This window comes from Felis catus, chromosome E2, assembly GCF_018350175.1.
Source record: "Felis catus isolate Fca126 chromosome E2, F.catus_Fca126_mat1.0, whole genome shotgun sequence".
In the NCBI taxonomy this organism is placed as follows: Eukaryota; Metazoa; Chordata; class Mammalia; order Carnivora; family Felidae; genus Felis; species Felis catus.
Window position 1 is genome coordinate 4,610,883 of NC_058382.1, and position 18,800 is coordinate 4,629,682.

Here is an 18,800-nt window from a genome sequence, read left to right on the forward strand (position 1 = left end):
AGACTCAACACTTTCTCTCCTTCGGACATAATACGCATAAGGTGTGCCCATGGAGATCATGTGGAAACCATGGTAACAAAATGGATTCTGCCAACAACCTGAATGGTCTTGGAAGTGACTGCACTTGTAGAGGTTCCCAAGTAGATCCAATGCCTCATGAACCTTGATTTTATTTTATATTTTTTATTTTTATTTTTTTAATATATGAGATTTATTGTCAAATTGGTTTCCATACAACACCCAGTGCTCATCCTAAAAGATGCCCTCTTCAATACCCATCACCCGCCCTCCCCGCCCTCCCACCCCCCATCAACCCTCAGTTTTGAACCTTGATTTTAACATCAGAGTGCCCTCCACAGAAAGCTGAGCCAAGTCCACTGAATTTCAGACTTATTAACGACAGAATTATGTTTTTATAGTTCCTAAATGCATGCAATTGATTGTGGTAGTGGTAGAACACAACTACACCTAGGCATGTCATTAATTGTAAAATGAAAATGATAAACTCATAAAGTATTTAAATCATGTAAAAATCTCCATTAATTACCTACATCAATAATAGATCGATCTTCATACATAACAGTTTTAGGTTGAGGTGGATCCTGCTTACTATGCAGTTTCACAGTGTATGTAAATTGCATTTGCAATTGTATAACACAAAGACACTAAAATAGTTTGCACTTGGTTCAATGTTTACATAAGTATTGTCACATCGACTTAATCCAATGCTTTCCTTAACCATGCAACATGAAGGTGACATTTTCACACAGGTAGAGATGGATCTACTGCAACACAGAAACACCTCATATCCCAAGGTAATTGTAAAGAAAACCTCCATGTGGAAACATTCTTTTTTATACAACTGCATGGTTGAATGTATCTGTCTTCTGTTATCACACACATCTTGATTTGTGGATGTTTGGTTTGTATATATGAATTCACTGGGTGGTTCTGGGACATGGGATTTTTGTACCATAAGAACCATTCTTATAATGGGTAGACAATTCCTAAATCACACTGGCAAATGGATTAAAAAACAAACAAACAAACAAACAAACAAGGTGCCCTAATGTTTCAGTCAGATGAAAATCTCATTGGAATTTGGAGCCCAGCTCATATTCCCAGGGTTGTGGGATTCAGCCGTGAGTTGGGCCCCACTCTGAGCATGGTGCCTGTTAAGACTCTCTCTATCCTCTGCCACTCTTCCCCTGCTTGCACTATCTCTCTCTCAAAAAAAATAAAAAAGAAAACGAAAAAAGAAAAAAGAACAAAAAGAAAAGAAAAACAAAAAAACACAATGACAGCAACAACAAAAAACATAAATCTGGTAGTATCCTACCAAATGTGTTTCCACTGTGAAGTAAATTAAATAGGGAAGCCATAACCTGAGGAGGCTCTAATGCCATGGCAGCCTCTGTAATGAAACCACAACTTAATTCTCAGTCATTGCACTTGAATGGAAAAAAAATATATAAGCAAATAACTACAGTCAATTAAGACTCCCAAAAATAGGGAAATGCTTAAGATATATCCAATCAACCACTGCCCTTGCTTTGTCTCCACATGGTCTCTGTAAAAACCTTACTACCATTTCCTACAGATGGAACATGTCTATCTATTTGCATACAAATAAGAAAGACAAATTAAATGGTCAAATTAAGTCTTGAAAATTGGAATATACATCAGTTCATCTTGTAACCCTACACAGTACCCCTTTTCATTTTGATTGCTTTCCCCACATGGCTTGAACACCTTGCCCCCTTGCAACTTGGGCAGAAGACTCAGCATGACACCTTTCCCAGCCTATCACCATCCTCTTTGCACATGCACCTAGGACACCAGTGTGACTCTGCCCTCCCTTGCCCAGATTTCACCCTTGGGTACCTCCTGCACAGACAGAGTTTCCCCAACAAATGATGCACATGCTCACAGAGGATGGGTGGCACCAATAGATCCTCCAGGGCCAAAACCTGCATTCATGTGCTCCTTTTCCCACCATCCCAGGTCTCCAGGCACTAGCCTTGAATCCCATCTCAACCAAGCCCACACACCTGAGTTCACATTTTTGATAAACTGACTCCAGAGTCTATGTCCAGACCAGTCCTCCCTCTGAACAATGTTGTAACCACATCCAGATTTTTTCTTCTTCTTCTGTTTAATGTTTATTTTTGAGAGAGACAAAGACAGAGTGCACGTGGGTTAGGGGCAGAGAGACAAGGAGACACAGAATCTGAATCAGGCTCCAGACTCTGAGCTGTCAGCACAGAGCCCCAAGCAGCGCCCAAAGCACAAACTGCTAAATCATGACTTGAGTCAAAGACGGATACTCAACTGACTGAGTCACCCAGACCCCCTTATCATACCAAGAGTTTTTGATGCCCTCTCCCAATTCTGTCTTTCCTGTTGCCAAAACTTCCCACATGTGCACAGAGAGAATGCAGGTGAAGCCCTCCAGGACCCCGATGAGGCCCTTCCAGCAATGCACAGGACCACAGAGAAGGATGGCGAGTGGGATCTGGTTACCCAGGACCACACTGTGTAGTAGAAACTCATAAGCCAACCGTCAGTCCCACCTCTCCAGTGGAACTTCTCATGTTCCCAGTTGCCGGTTTCATACTTCAGGCTTAATGTTGTGGGTACACAGCTCAGCTGCCCCAGAATATGAATTGGGAATAGTACCTCTGCCTACATGGGGCTTGCAGACCCTAACAGACACTTCTCCCTTCAGATTCTGTCAAAAATTACCTCTTACACCACAAAATTGTTCTCCACAGCTCCACTGCTAGTCTCTGATCCTCCCTTCTGAGAACAGAGTTCCTGACTTTTCTACCTGCTGGGCCGCCCAAGTTGGCATTCATACTTTCCTGACATTCAGACTCACATAGGGGAGAGAAAGGACTTACAGTTTGGGGAGTCAGTTTCACCTTTCTGGTTCAAACTTTGCTCCCAAGTTAATATGTTGCATCTCGTCTTCTGGTTCTGGGCTGTCCATTGACAGTCACACATTCAAATCGACCAAATACACAAATGCAAATGATTGACCCATCAAATTTTCCTCAGAGCCTCTATTGCAGCCTTCTTTACTATCTCCCACTCTGCTGTGTATACTTGTGCCCTCACCTCCAATATTATTCTTAATATTATTTTTAAGATAATGCAAAAGAAGGGAAACAAACTCTACTCCCAGGAAGGCTCACCCAGCAACCAAACCCTCCTCGATAAGTGAACATACCATACTCATTTCCCAGGGTTTTAGAAGGAAGAACTCACATAAAATAAGATTACCAACCCAAGGTAAAAAAAATTACCTTAAATTCAAAAACCTGTTTGCTTCTCAAAGAGAATATAAACTCACCCACAAATAGGTAAAGACAAGAATACCATATGACAGCCTACCCAGGATGAAACAACCTTTGACAAATTACCATGAAAAGAAACAAACAGGGTATGTCATATACCAAAAATGTACATTTAATATTGACACAACAAACACACATATAATGTTATTGACAATTGACATATGACTGATTCCTATTTGGATTAAAACTGATACAGTCTTCTGGGTGCCTGGGTGACTCAGTTGGTTAAGCATCCCAAGTCAGCTCAGGTCATGATCTTAGAGTGTGTGTGTTTCAGATCCACACCTGCATGCGTGCCGAGAGCTCAGAGTCTGGATCCTGCTTTGGATTCTGTGTCTCCCTCTCTCTCTCAAAAGTAAATAAACAACAACAACAAAAAACCCCTATAGTTTCTTCAAAAGCACTCAGTTGAAAATTGCTATCCAAAAGCATAAAAAATAGTTGAAATCTAAATATACAATTAATTAGTGTAGTGGCTACTATCATTAAAAAGGAAGGTTTATAGAGAGCATTTGACAAAATATAGCATCCTTTCTTGATAAAAACCTTCAAGAAAGTAAGGATAAAAGGAACATACTTCAACAATCAGAGAGGCCATATATGAAAGACCCGCAGATAACATCATCCTTACTGCGGAAAATCTGAGAGCTCTCCCCCTAAGGTCAGGAACACAACAGGGATGTCCACTCTCACCACTTGTTCAACATAGTACTGGAAGTCCTAGCCTCAGAAATCAGACCACAAAGAGAAATACAAACCATCCAAATTGGCGTGAAAGAAGTGCAACTATCACTCTTCACAGAAGACATGATATTCTATGTAGAAACCCCAAAGACTCCACCAAAAAACTGCTAGAACAGATACATGAATTCATCAAAGTTGTAAGATATAAAGTCAAAACACAGAAATCATTTGCATGACTATACACCAGTAATGAAGCAGCAGCAGAAGAAACTAAGAAATCACACAGACTAATTTATGCATAAGATGAGGAGGGTTTGAGAGGGAGAGAGAGAATCCTAAGCAGGCTCTGTGCTGCCAGTGCCGAGCCCAACTGGGGCTCAAATGCATGAAACTGTGAGATCACGACCAGAAATGAAACCAAGACTCAGACTCTTAACTGACTGAGCCACCCAGGTGCCCCACAAAAGGTTAGCTTAAAATGACGGAGCCTATCAAAAAGTTACCTTTCAGAAGACTATGAAGGAAAATGTGAAATGTCTCTTGACTATGGTGCTTTCATTTTGGAGTGAGAGAAATAAAGCATCTGGCTGGAAGGACTCCCTTGGTAAAGAACTTTTTTAATTACTTGGTTGTTGTTTCATCATCAACTCATTTTCCTGAGGACTAGTCCTCTTCTGTTTATAGCAGGTTTAAGAATCTGAGATGTTTTCTCGTTCTGGTTCTCTCTGTGTGATGTTTCAGTTTCTTCTTGGCTAGCAATGGGGAAGTGTTGCTGATCTAGCTCTCCTTGTGCAGCCTGTGAGGCTGCATGTTACACAATTGACTGGTGTTCAATTAAGACTCTACTAAAAGAAAGATGATTTTCCTCTGTAATATTCCATGGCCACAATACACTTTACAATCAGGAAAAGCAAAGATTGCAGGTCTGTGGCAGAAATGACTTTTCCTCCTAGAAACTTAACATTCTTCACAGTGTTTCCAACATAAATGCTTGATGCATTCTGTAGATAAGTTTCTGACTGAATCCAAAGACAAAGGGCATTAGCTCCATCATTAGACGGGGGCAGAGTCAACACTACCCAATAGCCATCCCACAAGGATTCCCATTCACAACACAAAAAATTTAGTTGCACTCTCGCAGGAAGAAGAGACGAAAGAGCCCTTTAACATACATAACGCTGTGAATTTAGGCTGGCTAAGTCCAGAAAAACGAAGACACAAAATACAATCAACCGACTCCAGAATGATACCTGAGGGAACAAGATCATTCACAGGTGAAAATCCTTAAGTAGTGCTGAACATCTAATTCCACTAGGATTCAAAATAAACCATCACAATGGGGAAAAAGGATGGAGAACCACCTTCCAACAATCTGGTGGGACTCGTGTTTAACACACATGGAGGACATGTTTGCAAAAACCTAAATAAATAGAAAAGGATCCTAAGGATGATTTCAATGCTCAAGTGGCCTAAGTGAGGTCCCTTGAAATACCTAATCTGTGTACTTATGCAACCCACCTTCAGAGAGCCATCTAATCAGCTAGACAAATGGAGCCGGATACATATTTTGAGTGCTCCTTAGAATCTTTTAAGGAAAACACTGACAAGATAGTATCCACACAGGTATTAAATAAGGAATCTGCTGAAATAGTGACAAAAACTTTCCTCAAAAATATCAACGCCTGTGGAAGTACTTTCTACTGCCCCAGCATCTTTTTATACGTGAAATGAAATGATAGGAAATGAGGCACTAAAGTCAAACCCCGTGTCAGAGAACAAGAATTCTTGTCTCCTCAAAGGTCCTTCTAGCTGGATGGGAAATCAAATTGACATGACACAGATTAACAGGTGAAAAAATCCAATTTAATACACATATGTACAGGAAATCCACACAAACATGGAAATTCCAAAGACTGGCCAGCAACATCAGGCCCAAATATGGTGAACTAAGGAAAAAGGGGTAGGGGCCTGAGGCTTCAGAGGAAAGCAATGCATTTCACAGGGAGATCAGAAGAGCACATACTTGGTAATTAGATGTTCTACCCTACAGATGGGTCACTGAGATAACTTTGGCTCTGTTAATAACTCTTTTTCTGGGAAGACTCCCCAATTTAGACTCTTCTGCATGGTTAAGGTGGAAAAGCTTCTCCTGAACCAGCAGGTTCTCAAGTACTTTCATGTCAAAGTATCTGCATGACAAAATGGCCATTCTGGGGGTGAGGAGACTGGAAAGGCTGTCCTAAATCCCTTCCATTCCCCCATATGAAACTTCCCTGGAAGCTGCACATATTAAAAGTTGACCTACATTGTTTCATGTCATTGATCCAGCATTTTAGTTCTAACGGTAGATGTGTTTAGTCAAACTCATTTTAGGAGGCCTTGATGCAGGTGCCTTTTCAAAGTTAGCCCTGTGGTTCATGTAATGTTATTCAATGAGGCATTTCTATGAAAACCAAAGAAGACAACTATGCTTCATGATGACATCAACTCTTAAGCCAGTTTCTGACTTCTCAGGGTAGCCAGAGGCACAGACGTCTAGATGTCAGACTTGAATCATCTTCAGATACAGTGAGGGCAAGTAGGAGCAACCTGAAGGATCTTCCTGGTTTATAGTTCGAATGCCTCTGGTAATCTTTTCAGTGGTCCATACAGCCACAGCACAAAGATTCTCTATACATGAGCTATTATGACGATTTCTTTCCATCAAGTACTTATATGAAGTTTCCAGAGCTTCAGGACAGAAGGCAGTTTTGTCCTCAAACGATTCCAAGACAGAAAGGTAGGAGAAAAATCAAAATGTTATTTTAGGGGGGTGGCGGGTGCATGGGTGGCCGAGTCCATTAAGCGCCGAATCTTGATTTTGACTTGGGTCATCACTGCACAGTTGCTGGGATTGAGCCAGCTTTGGGCTTTGCCCTGACTGACAGCAGGGAGACTGCTTGGAATTCTCCCTCTCGCTCTCTCTCTGCCCCTCCCTCACTTGTGCACCCTAACTCTCTCTCTCTCTCTCTAATTCAACACAGATTTAATAAAACGTTCTTAGCATTTGTAGCCAGGCATTGGAGGACACAAGAAGAAATCAGGATCTGGTACAATTTATGATGAATACTATTAAAGTCTAAATCTACAAAGATGTGTTATTGAAACATTTTTGTCTACAATCATCCTTAGTTTACCAAGTAGAGCCAGGTAAACAGTAATTGGATTGCAAACTCAGTGTATTTGGAGAAAAAAACTTGACCTCCTTATTTATATAAGTGCAGCCACAATAGAGGTTTGACCGATAGATTCTTTAAAACCAGCTTTCCTGGAATTTTTCATAGGAAGTCACTACATTAAACTTTCAATAGCCTCTCAAGGGCAGAAATGAAGCCAAATACTTGCCATCGGTTTTGCCTGCAACACTTATAGATTTGGGTGACTTCTGTATTCTTGAGGTCTCCAAAACATCCCAAGACTATTGAATCTATTAGGGAATAAAGTTCTTGATTCACCTGGGAAGGCTTCCAGGGATTCTGTAAGCAAGGAATCATGCTCATACTTCCAAGGGGGCTTGATTGGGTACATGAAGTCCATCAGAGATCCTTATAGCCACCTCCTCATTTCTGAATCGATTTCGGTCTTTCTCAGCTATGACATTCTAGTCAAAGTCTTGGTTACCTAACAGTGTTTCCAACTGCATCTTGTCATACAGAGAAAAGATACTTATTGAAATTATGCAAACACATGTATTGGAATAAACATATAAGAATAGGCACCGAGAGTTTCTGAGATCTGGAAGAACCAGGTAGGAAGAAGAGATAAATGTTTCCATTTGTTTACCAAGTTATATTCTGTGCACTTGCTGAAGTCAGTTAACCTACGAGGAAAAGGTTCCTCAATCAGTAAACAACAAAACACTTCCCAGAGGTTTTTCTTTAACTTCCAGGTAGTTAACATACAGTGTAACATTAGCTTCATGTGGACTATATACTGACTTAACAATTCCATAGAACACCCAGGTCTCAACTCACAAGGGACCTCATTATTCCCCATCACTTATTTAACCCATCTGCCTACCCATCTCCACTCTGGTAACCACCAGTTTCCTGTCTATAGTTAAGTGTCTTTTTCTTGGTCTGCCTCTCCCTTTTGTTATTTTTCTTTCCCATTGCTCACTTGTTTTGTTTCTTGATTTCCACATGTGAGTGAAATCATATAGGATTTGTCTTTCTCTGACTCTTTTCAATTAGCATAACACTCTGTAACACCACCCACTCATACAAAAGGCAAGATTTCAGGGGTGCCTGGGTGGCTCAGTTGGTTGAGCTTCCGACTTCAGCTCGGGTCATGGTTTTGCACTTCATGAGTTCAAGCCCCGTGTTGGGCTCTGTGCTAGCAAACAGCTCAGAGCCTGGAACTTGCTTCAGATTCTCTCTCTCTCTCTCTCTCTCTCTCTCTCTCTCTCTCTCTCTCTCTCTCTCCCCCTCCCCTACTCATGCTCTCTGTCTCTCAAAAATAAACAAATGTTAAAAAATGGCAAGGTTTCATACCTTTTTATGCCTACTAACATTCACATACACATCAAATATTTGTTCATTTAGTCAGTGAACAGTTGTGCTAGACTGTTGGAATCAGAAAAGCTCACTGCCTGTCACTGTTGAAGTGCTGCTCCAACAAATCTGGGCCATGGACAGAGCAAGAGTACAGGCCTATACTCATCATGGGGCTGACTGACAACAGGAAGGTCCCTCACAACAATGAATTGTCTTTCTTGAAAGGTCACCCATCTACACTGGATCTCACTTTCATTGGAGTTATATCCTGGGATATTAGTGCTTGAACAACCACAGCACATGTCCTGCTGATTCCATTACAGCATCTAGAAATCTTCTTCATCTCCAAAATCGACTCTGCCATGTGACATTTTTAAGCTATGCCCAAAACGTTTGCATCATCTAATACCCCTCCTCCATCCACTGCCTCTGATCTAGGCCTGGGCAAACCAGTAATCATTGTCATCTGACAGCTTCTGGGCCTCAGTAAGACAAAGGAATTCAGTGCAATCATGGAGATAAAGGAGGACATCCCCAATCTTCAGAAATCCACCACTTTTGCCAATTCCTTATCTCCATGACACTTATTCATCCAATGACACCAGCAAGAGCTGCCTGGGACCCTGGGTAACTAAAGGGAACCGCCTGCAGATACTTCCCTGCATTGGAAAGAGTCCTTCACATTTTCTTTTCATAGGTCTTATCTTTCTCTCTGAGGATGATGGCTTCATCATGTTTTACTTCTATTCCCATCCCACATTCCAGCGCTACAGGTCTGAATACTCATGGCCTTACATCTCTCTCATCTCAACTAAGCAGCTAGTGAGGACACTCTCACCACAACACAGGCACAGAAGAATGTTTGTGATGTCTACAAATCTGGCACCAAAAATGAACAAACATAGCACCAGAGATATGGAGACAACTGGAAAATAAAACAAGTAGAAATTATTTTTCTATATGCATTCTCAGTTGTGCAACCTGAGACAGGTGTTTCCTCCACACGCAGAATCCACTGTGCTAATTCTTTACCTTGTATATTTTCTTTTTTTTTTAATTTTTTTTTTCAACGTTTATTTATTTTTGGGACAGAGAGAGACAGAGCATGAACGGGGGAGGGGCAGAGAGAGAGGGAGACACAGAATCGGAAACAGGCTCCAGGCTCCGAGCCATCAGCCCAGAGCCCGACGCGGGGCTCGAACTCACGGGCCGCGAGATCGTGACCTGGCTGAAGTCGGACGCTTAACCGACTGCGCCACCCAGGCGCCCCTACCTTGTATATTTTCTATGTCTCATCTGGGGCTACATTATCACTACTATTGGAATTTGTTTCTCCCACTTATGGGGTATCTATTACACACCCAGTACTAGCATATGTCCATGTTTGCTTCATATGCACATCAAAACAACACCCCCCCCCCCCCATGACAGGGGCACATAGCTGTCTTAGCTGTCATGGAGGCATGCTTTAGAGCCCCTCCCTAAGCCCAGATTTCACCATTCAGGCTAAAACAGGTTTAAGCAACCTCTGTGCCTTCTGTAGGGGACACAGAGGGGAAAGCACTGGAAGAAATTAGACCCGGTTGCTCACAAAGGCAGATTAAAAACATCTTATCAAAAGTTACATTATCTTGTGAGTCTGTAGGGTGTTGTCTAGGGAATGTACTAGTGAGAGGGGCTGGTGTCAGTCAAGGCCCTGTAAAACTCCTGGCTAGGGGCACTTGGCTGGCTCAGTAGGTTAAGCATGTGGCTCTTGATTCCATAGTTAATGGGTCTGAAGCCTGTGTCTCGCTGTGGGCTGACAGCACAGCCTGCTTGGGATTCCCTCCCTACTACATTGCCCCTCCCATGCTTATACTCTCTGTCTTTCAGAATAAATAAATAAACTTAAAAACATTGTACTGGCTGTGCAAAATGAATGCCAAATAGGGTTTAATGGAGTACCTTAGGTAAAACATCAACAGTAACCCTGTAGAATCTATGATATATCCATAATAATATCACAGTATTCACAAAGAGGAGAAAATGGTATAATGGATAAATGAGGGGAAAAATAATGACACATTATGTAAATCCTAAGGCCGCGGAGAAAACGGATTACTGGGTATGTTATGCCTTTGTGTTAGGAAATGAGTTATAGATTCCATCAGTTACCTACAACCTTAAATACAAGAGGATGGACTAACATTGCTGGGGGGGATCACAATTCATTCACTACACATCCACGTTAACACATTAAAAACCTTTATGTTTTATTAATTAAAATATATTAAGTTCACACAGACCAATTTATGCATTTCAAATCCACTCGACTCAACAAATCATTGTTCAAAATATAGAATACAAGTGCTAAAAAAACATTCATTGGTTGATGTAATGACATGGAAATAGTGATTTCCATAAGTGTCAGACCGGAGACAAGTGTTGAGAGATGTGGATGTACAATTTATGCCATTTGGGGGAAGAGTTAGCTAGGCTCAGACTGCCATCTGTGAAGATGTCTTCATTGCAGCCACATCAACTCATGTGCTCTAACTATTGCTGTTATAAAGATCTATCAGTTCACTGGACTGCCACCTCTTTTGCCTTTAAGACCTTATCGTAAAACATTTTCTTTCGAATATTCAGGAAGTGTTTAGAGTTAATAAATGGACAATGGTGTTCTCAACACCTGTCTCAGGACAACTTATATCAGTGGTATAACCACAAACAGCATCTCCATTTAGATTTGTTTCAGATGTTGTGCATCATACTGTCCTTTATCCATTGTGGAAAATTAGACATGCCTGGGTCCTGTCTAATGAAGAAGGGCATCTCATACCTTTGATGCAACAGTCAGCCACATGGTTTCACACACCCACTAGGAATAAATGAATATTCCGAAGGGATTTGAGAGTAGGAATACATTAATACTTGCTACTTACGAATCCCAAATAGGGTCAATGTAAAAAAAACAAAAAGCACATTTTGAAATTAAGTATACCTATGCAAAAACCTATCCCCTAGATCTTTTGAACCAGATAGCATATATGTTTTCCAAGTGTCTAACTCTGTATTATTCCTTAAGTGTTTTGAAGCAATGTCTGAATAGAGTGACTGATGTACTCCTTTCTACTTGAATTCTGTAACATTGACATTTGATGTTCAATGAAATACTTTTGTAAATCTACCTTTCCAGTTACTTTCTTATATGCATCTCTTGTGTTTCCTAAAGTGTATATTTAAAGTGAGGGTCTTTGTTCATTCATTAAATTTCTAGGGTTTGCATCTAGGGTGCCTTTTGTGATATCGAGCACAGATTGAATTCCAGGTAAAGGCATGGCCACTTTGCATTTCACACTTTGGCTCCTATGTGATAATTAGAATGTGGAGTAAGATGTGACTTGCAGGGAGAGCTTGCACATTCTTCACATTTGTATGGTTACTCTCCAATAGGAATCTTCTGATGTCCTGTAAGGTCTGGGCACCACTTATAGGCACTGACTTACATTCTTTTTACATTATCAGGTTTCTCTCCAGTGTGAATTCTGTGATGTTGAGTAAGGATTTAGGGCTGGGTAAAGGCCTTGCCACATTCCTTACATTGGTAAGGTTTCTCTCCAGTATGAATTCTGAGATGGCGAATTAGAATTGAATGCCTGGTAAAGACCTTGCCACATTGTTGACATTTATCAAGTCTTTCTCTAATATGGATTTGCCCAGGTCTATTTAGCGATGAGCAGTCCTTAAAGGCTTTACCACATTCTTTACATTTGTATGATTTTTTTCCAGCATGCATTTGTTGATGTTGAGTTGGTGTTGACTGCCAATGAAAGACTATGCCACAGTCCTTACAAGTGTACTTTTTCTCTCCAGTACCAATTGTCTCATGTGTATTTAGTCTTGGTGACTGACTAAACACACTTCCAGATTTATAACATGTGTATGGGTTTTTCTCCTCACAAATCGTCTGATGATCACCATCAGAGGACTGCTTGAGATCTTTACCACATTCATTATATTTATAAGGATTTTCTCTCATGTGTGTACTCTTCTGTATAATACATTTAGATCTTTGAGACAAGACTTCCTTACCTCTATTACATTCAAAATGGTTGTCTGGCAAATGAGTACGCAGACATTTGTTAACATTTGAGCCCTGGTTAAATGTTTTCTCAGATTCACTGCAAGGAGCAATTGAAAATACTCTTGTAGTTTTGTAGGGTTGTTTTCTTTGTGACATGCCCCTCAAATTGACACCCCTTAACACTTTCTTCTTTATTTTTAAATCTATGGTTTTCAGAAACAGTTGACTGAAAGGTCATTCCAATCCTATTTTCAAATTGGTTCAAATACTTATTTTCTACCTGAATGAGGTAACTTTCCAGATTTTCCAAATTTTCTATCGACAAATATTTATGTTTGAATTTTTGACTTGAGTGTTTGGTTACTGAAACACACTGCTTTGTAGAAGTAGCTAACTTACAAGGGGAGGTTTTGCACAATGCTTTATATCCTTCACCATATGGGCAGTGAGATTGTTCTCATGGGCAGATGTCTCCATTTGGAAATGTCCATCATGATATGTTTGATGCCCTTCATTCTCCCCATCGTTGTCCCAGTCTATCATTAAGTGTAAATTCTCATAGGTACTATGTTCACCCACTGACACTTTTTGGAGAGAAGGTTCTAAGAACGGCTTTGGCAGGAAATTCTGGGTGCATTGTGAAGATACAGCTGAAAGATATCAAATAACAGAAAAGTAAAATCATCCCACTTACTACTCTCAGATGAATATACTGAAGACTTCTATTATGCAACCTTAGAGTCAATCAGAAAACGTCAGCCAAATGTTTGAGAATGAATCATCAGGACTTCATTCCTCCATGGACACATAAACTTGCACACAAGACACTGACCATATAGCCTAATAGATAATTCTGTAGTATTGTCATGCTATCATGCAAATCATTTTCCTATACCTCGAATAATCAAGGAAAGTACCACATGAGCCCAAAATCACCACAAAAGGAAACTTAAACATAAAACTGAAATCCTTAAGACAGGATACAGTAAAACTAAGACCATATCAGCCATAGGAAGTGTTGGCATTCAGAAAAGATGAACAAAATTGATAGACCTTTCAATCAAGTCAGAATGAAAGAGAAAAGACTAACTAAAGGCAGCAGTGAAGTGAAAGCAGACACATTATAACTGATACGACTGAAATAAAAATAATTATGAACGGCAATAGAGGATACTTATATGCCCAAAAATATATACCAAGAAAGGAGAATGAATTCAAAAAATGGTAGAAGCACCTGTACTCCATCCTGAAAAAAAAAATCACTACTGCTGACAACTATGTAGACTTAAAGAGTAATAAAAAACATGCAAAACAAATGAAAAACAAAAAAAAATCAAACTAACTCCAAATAAAGAAAAGTCCTATGTCCAATGAATTCATTGGAGAATTCAAACAAACAGTTCATGAGAAAGTACTTTAAATATCTTCAAGTATTTCCAAGGAGTGAAAAGAGAAAATATGAAAATACTCTGTGGTACCAGCATTGCCAGATTACCAAATCAAAGGAATACACTACTGTAAAGAAGGCTACAAACTCCTAAGGAAAAAAAAAAAATCTCTGTTCACAGATGATATGATCTTTAGAAAACTCTAAAGAATCCTTATTTTTATTTTATATTATTTTGGTCATTGCTTGTTTTATTTCTGGTAAGTTTTTCACTACTTTTGATTTTCCTATTTTTTAAAGTTTTAAATTTTAAAAATTTATTTTTTAAACAAATGCTTCAAATAACGAAAACATCGAAGTCAACATTACACCAAAAGGATCGAGAAAAGGAAGACTCTTAGCTGAAATTTAGTAGGAGAAGAAATAACAAATGGATATCTGAAATTATTTTATTTAGAAAGATAAATCAGAACTAAATAAAATAGAGACCAGAATAAAAAATAACATAACATTGAAAGTAATGCCCAGTTTAACCAGAAAAATAACAAATTGATAATGCTTCAACTATATAAACAATTGTATCCTAACAAGTAACTTAGAAAAGAAATCCTCTGGGGCTCTTGGGTGGCTCAGTCAGTTGGGCATCCAACTTCAGCTCAGGTCCTGATCACAGGGTTAGTGAGTTTGACCCATGGGTCAGGCACTGTGTTCAGAGCTCAGAGTCTAGAGCCTGCTTCTGATTCTGTGTCTCTCTCTTTCTCTGCCCCTTCTCTGCCTGCTCTCTCTCTCTCTCTCTCTCTCTCTCTCTCTCTCTCTCTCTCTCTCTCTCTCTCTTTCTCTCAGAAGTAAATGAACATGTAAAAAAATCCACTTAATTCCTAAAAATGTTACTAAGATTAAATTGTGAACCTTAAACCTACAAATTTAGAAATCTTCTTATAGGTAAAAGAAGAATGAAAGTTGAATTCAGAATCAAAAATATCTCAGCACAGAAAAGCCCAAGATCACATGCATTCCATGGTCAATTCTAACTGACATTTAAAAAAATAATAACTAAAGGTAATCTTTTCAAAATCCTATAAAGCGTGGAAGATCAGGAACACATTCCAAACTATACTGTGAGGCCAGCATTACTATGACACCAAGCAGGATAAACACAACAGAAGAACAAAAAAGTCTTGTTTGTCTGATAGAAATATTGCCACTCTGACTTTCTTTTGACATCCGTTGCATGCTATGTGTTTCTTCATTTCCTTGTTGTCAGTCTGCAGGTGAGTTATGTCTGAATGAGTCTCCTAGAGGAAGCATATAGTTTTTTGTTTTTATCCATTTTGCTACTCCTGGATCTGGAAGTCTCTTTCCTTCCAGGATTACCAAGATTTCTGCTATTGTTTCTTGAAATTAAGATTCTTCCCCCTTTTCTCTTTTTCTTCTGACTGCCATAATACAAATATCATAACATTTGATGGTGTCTCTGAGTTCCCCAAGTCAACACTGTTACATGATTCTTCTCCTGTCTTTTGCTTAGAGTCGTTATTTTTCTTTATTATTTTTCTTCTAGGTGACATGGTCATCCCTCTGTTACTTCTAGCCTGCTGCTCATTGCTAAGCCTGTTTCCAGTCCTTTTTTTTTTTTACTGAAAAAAAAAACAAACCTGTTTTTTTTTTTTTTTTGAGAAAGATACAGAGAATGAGAGCAAAGAGAGGGAGGGAGAGAGGGAGAGAAAATCCCTCTCAGCCTCCATGCAGTCAATGCAGAGAACAAGTTGGGGATCTGTCTCCCAAACCATGACCTCATGACCTAAGCCAAAATCAAGATTTGGATGCTTAATTGAATGACCCACCCAAGTGTCCCTCAATCTTATTCATTGCACTGTTCTTCTCTGATTCCTTTTAGTTGTTTTAGCTCCCTGGTAAGGTTCTCACTATTCTTTTTTCAACCCAGAGAGTATCCTTATGAATTTGCCTTCAATTCTCCATCAAGCATGTTACTTATAACTGTCTCACTTAAGTCTCTCTTCACGGCCATATCTTATTCTTTGACTTTGGATAAATTCTTCCATCTTGGCATTTTGTCTAAGGCTCGGCCTTCCTCTGTATGTTAGAAAAGACAGTTAAGTCTCCCATAGATCATTTAGGCCAGTGGCCTGCAGATGCTCTTCTCGACTGCTATGGACAGTGTAGGGTCCCTGGCCTGAACATGGTAAGTCATAGCTAGATGCGCTGTGGTCTTCTTGTGAATTGAGACCTGACATCAACTTCACCAGAACTGAGGCCCTGCAGAACTGTTTGGTCAGGAAATGTGGTGTGGGCAGCAACTTGTGCAGGTCTCTTGTAGCAGGGACCGACCTTGCTGAGAATGAAGCAAGCTTGGCAGAGAAGGGCAGTCCCACCAGAGCATAGGGAGGTGGGGACTTAGTGTAAGGAAGGCAGACATTCAGTGTCCCTAATGAGCAACTTCCTACAGGTTGCTCTGTGTTTATGCTGAGGGGCAGAGGAGAGAAGGAGCTTCAGCTAGGTCTTTAGTTCCTCTACAGATATCTCAGTGAATGTTGTGTGTCCAGGAAGTGCTTCTAGTGCAGTGAATAATCTCCCACCCTGTGGGCTCCAGGCATTCTTCAGATGGTTTTGCAACATTGATTGATCCCAGGATGTTTGCCTGCCTTCTTTCCAGAAAAATAACAGTACCCTCTAGGCTCTATCCCAGCCAAGCTGATGATCTTTAAAACTCCAGACTTTAAGAACAGTTAGCTGCCAGAGCTCATGGAATTCAGCCCTTCTCATTTTTCCAGCCAATGGTTCTGTGGAAATGTTCTCCTTATGCTTTCACGTGTGTGTTTCTGTCTCACATGACCTTCTCCTTGACCATGGTTCCCTGCCCTGTGCAGCACTGCAATCTTATTCCCCCTAAACCATGCCTTTAAACTTTCTACTGTCTTCAATGTGGCCTCTTCTCTCCCTTAAGTTGGGGACTTTGTTCTGGCAGTGTTCAGACACACATCTGGGAATTTTGGAATCATTTGTCAGTTAGCTAGTCATGTTCATGATATGTGAAGAGCCTAGGGTCCTGCTACTCTGCTGCCATTTTTTCCACTCTGAACAATCCCTATATATGAAATTCATACACCGTTTACAAATTTGGAGAAGACAAACACAAACATAAACCGTAGTTGTGTTTCTACACAACAAAGAACAATCCCCAAAATATGGATATAACACATTTATAGTAGCATCGCCAAATAGAAAACGCTTACAATTTGACATAATGAAAGAAGTCAAACCTAGTTTACACTATAAAATATTGTGTAGGAATAGAAACAACAAATGGAATCACATCCATGTTCTTGGACTGGAATACTTAATATTATTGAGTTGTCGATAGTACTCAAAGTGCTCTACTCATTTAATGCAATCTCTATCAAAATCCCAAAGTCATTCTTGGCATATTTATTAAAATCCACCCAAACATTCATATGGATATCACAGTGTAACATTTACCCAGAATAAAACCAGAAATGAAAGGCACCTTGGTGGCAAATGCTTCCTAATTTAAACCATATTACAGAAGATGGAGACATAGGAGGGCACTGGGCTCACCTCATCCCGCTGATCACTTAGATTCCACCCACACCTGCCTAAATAACCCAGAAAGCCACCAGAAGACTAGCAGAATGGCCTCTCCAGAGCCAAGCATAGACAAGAGGCCCACGGAAGAGGAGAGGAAGGGTGGAGAGGCGGTGCACATTACACGGACTGGCAAGAGGGAGCCTGGGCAGTGGGAGGGGCAGCCCGCTGGGCAAGGCAGAGCCTCCGAAGTCTGGCTTGCAAAAGCAGAGGGGCTGGACTCCATGAGTTCTGACAGCCAATGGGACTTAACATCTGGAATGTTAAAAGTCAACAGCTCTGCTCTCGGCGAGCAGTAGGGCGAGAGGACACCGGAAGGGAGTGTTGTTGAGCCCCAGAAGACAGAGCTCAGCTCGGCAGGGGAACAAAGGCACTGGCAAGTGCCATCTCTCTCTCCCATCCCGCAGTAAAAATTCCAAAGGGAACCACTTCCCCTCACTGAACTTGCTTGCACTGTGCAAACGCCCAATGCTGTGCTTGTGTGGGTCCATGCTCCTAGGGTCCTGCCTCCCTCCGGTGCCTCAGGACCCCTCCCGCAGGGGACCACCCAAGGCAAAGTGAGCTAAGCCTGCCCCTCCCGCCCCTGTGCACCTTGCAGATCCACCCCAGCTAATACACCAGATCCCATCAAAGCAGCACCACAAGCCTGACAGTGTGCAAGTAGCCCAGACAGGGGCCACACCACTCCACAGTGAGTCCTACCCCTGGGAGAGGGGAAGATAAGGTACACACCAGTCTGACTGTGGCCCCAGCAGTGGGCTGGGGACAACATCATGTCTGATTATGGCCCTGCCCACCAACACAAGTTACTCTGGACAGCACAGAGGAAGTGCCCTGAAGTTTGGAGCTACCATACGGACTACCCAAAATGATGACACGAAAGAATTCCCCTCAAAAGAAACTCCAGGAAGTAGCGACAGGTAACGAATTGATCAAACACTAAGCATTATGACGGAACAAGAATTTAGAATAATAGTCATAAAATTAATCACTGGGCTTGAAAAAAGCAAAGAGGACAGCAGAGAATCTATTGCTACAGAGATCAAGGGACTAAGAAATAGTCATGAGGAGCTTAAAAAATGCTATAAATGAGGTGCAAAAGAAAATGGAGGTGGCCATAGCACAGATTGAAGAGGCAGAGGAGA

General features: G+C 40.8%; 1 protein-coding gene across 3 annotated transcripts in view; it reads right to left on the reverse strand.

Annotated features, from left to right (window-relative positions):
- LOC101086687 (putative protein ZNF720) overlaps positions 1-18,800 on the reverse strand; it is a 257,450-nt gene that overhangs the window by 60,336 nt on the left and 178,314 nt on the right. The window lies entirely within an intron of this gene.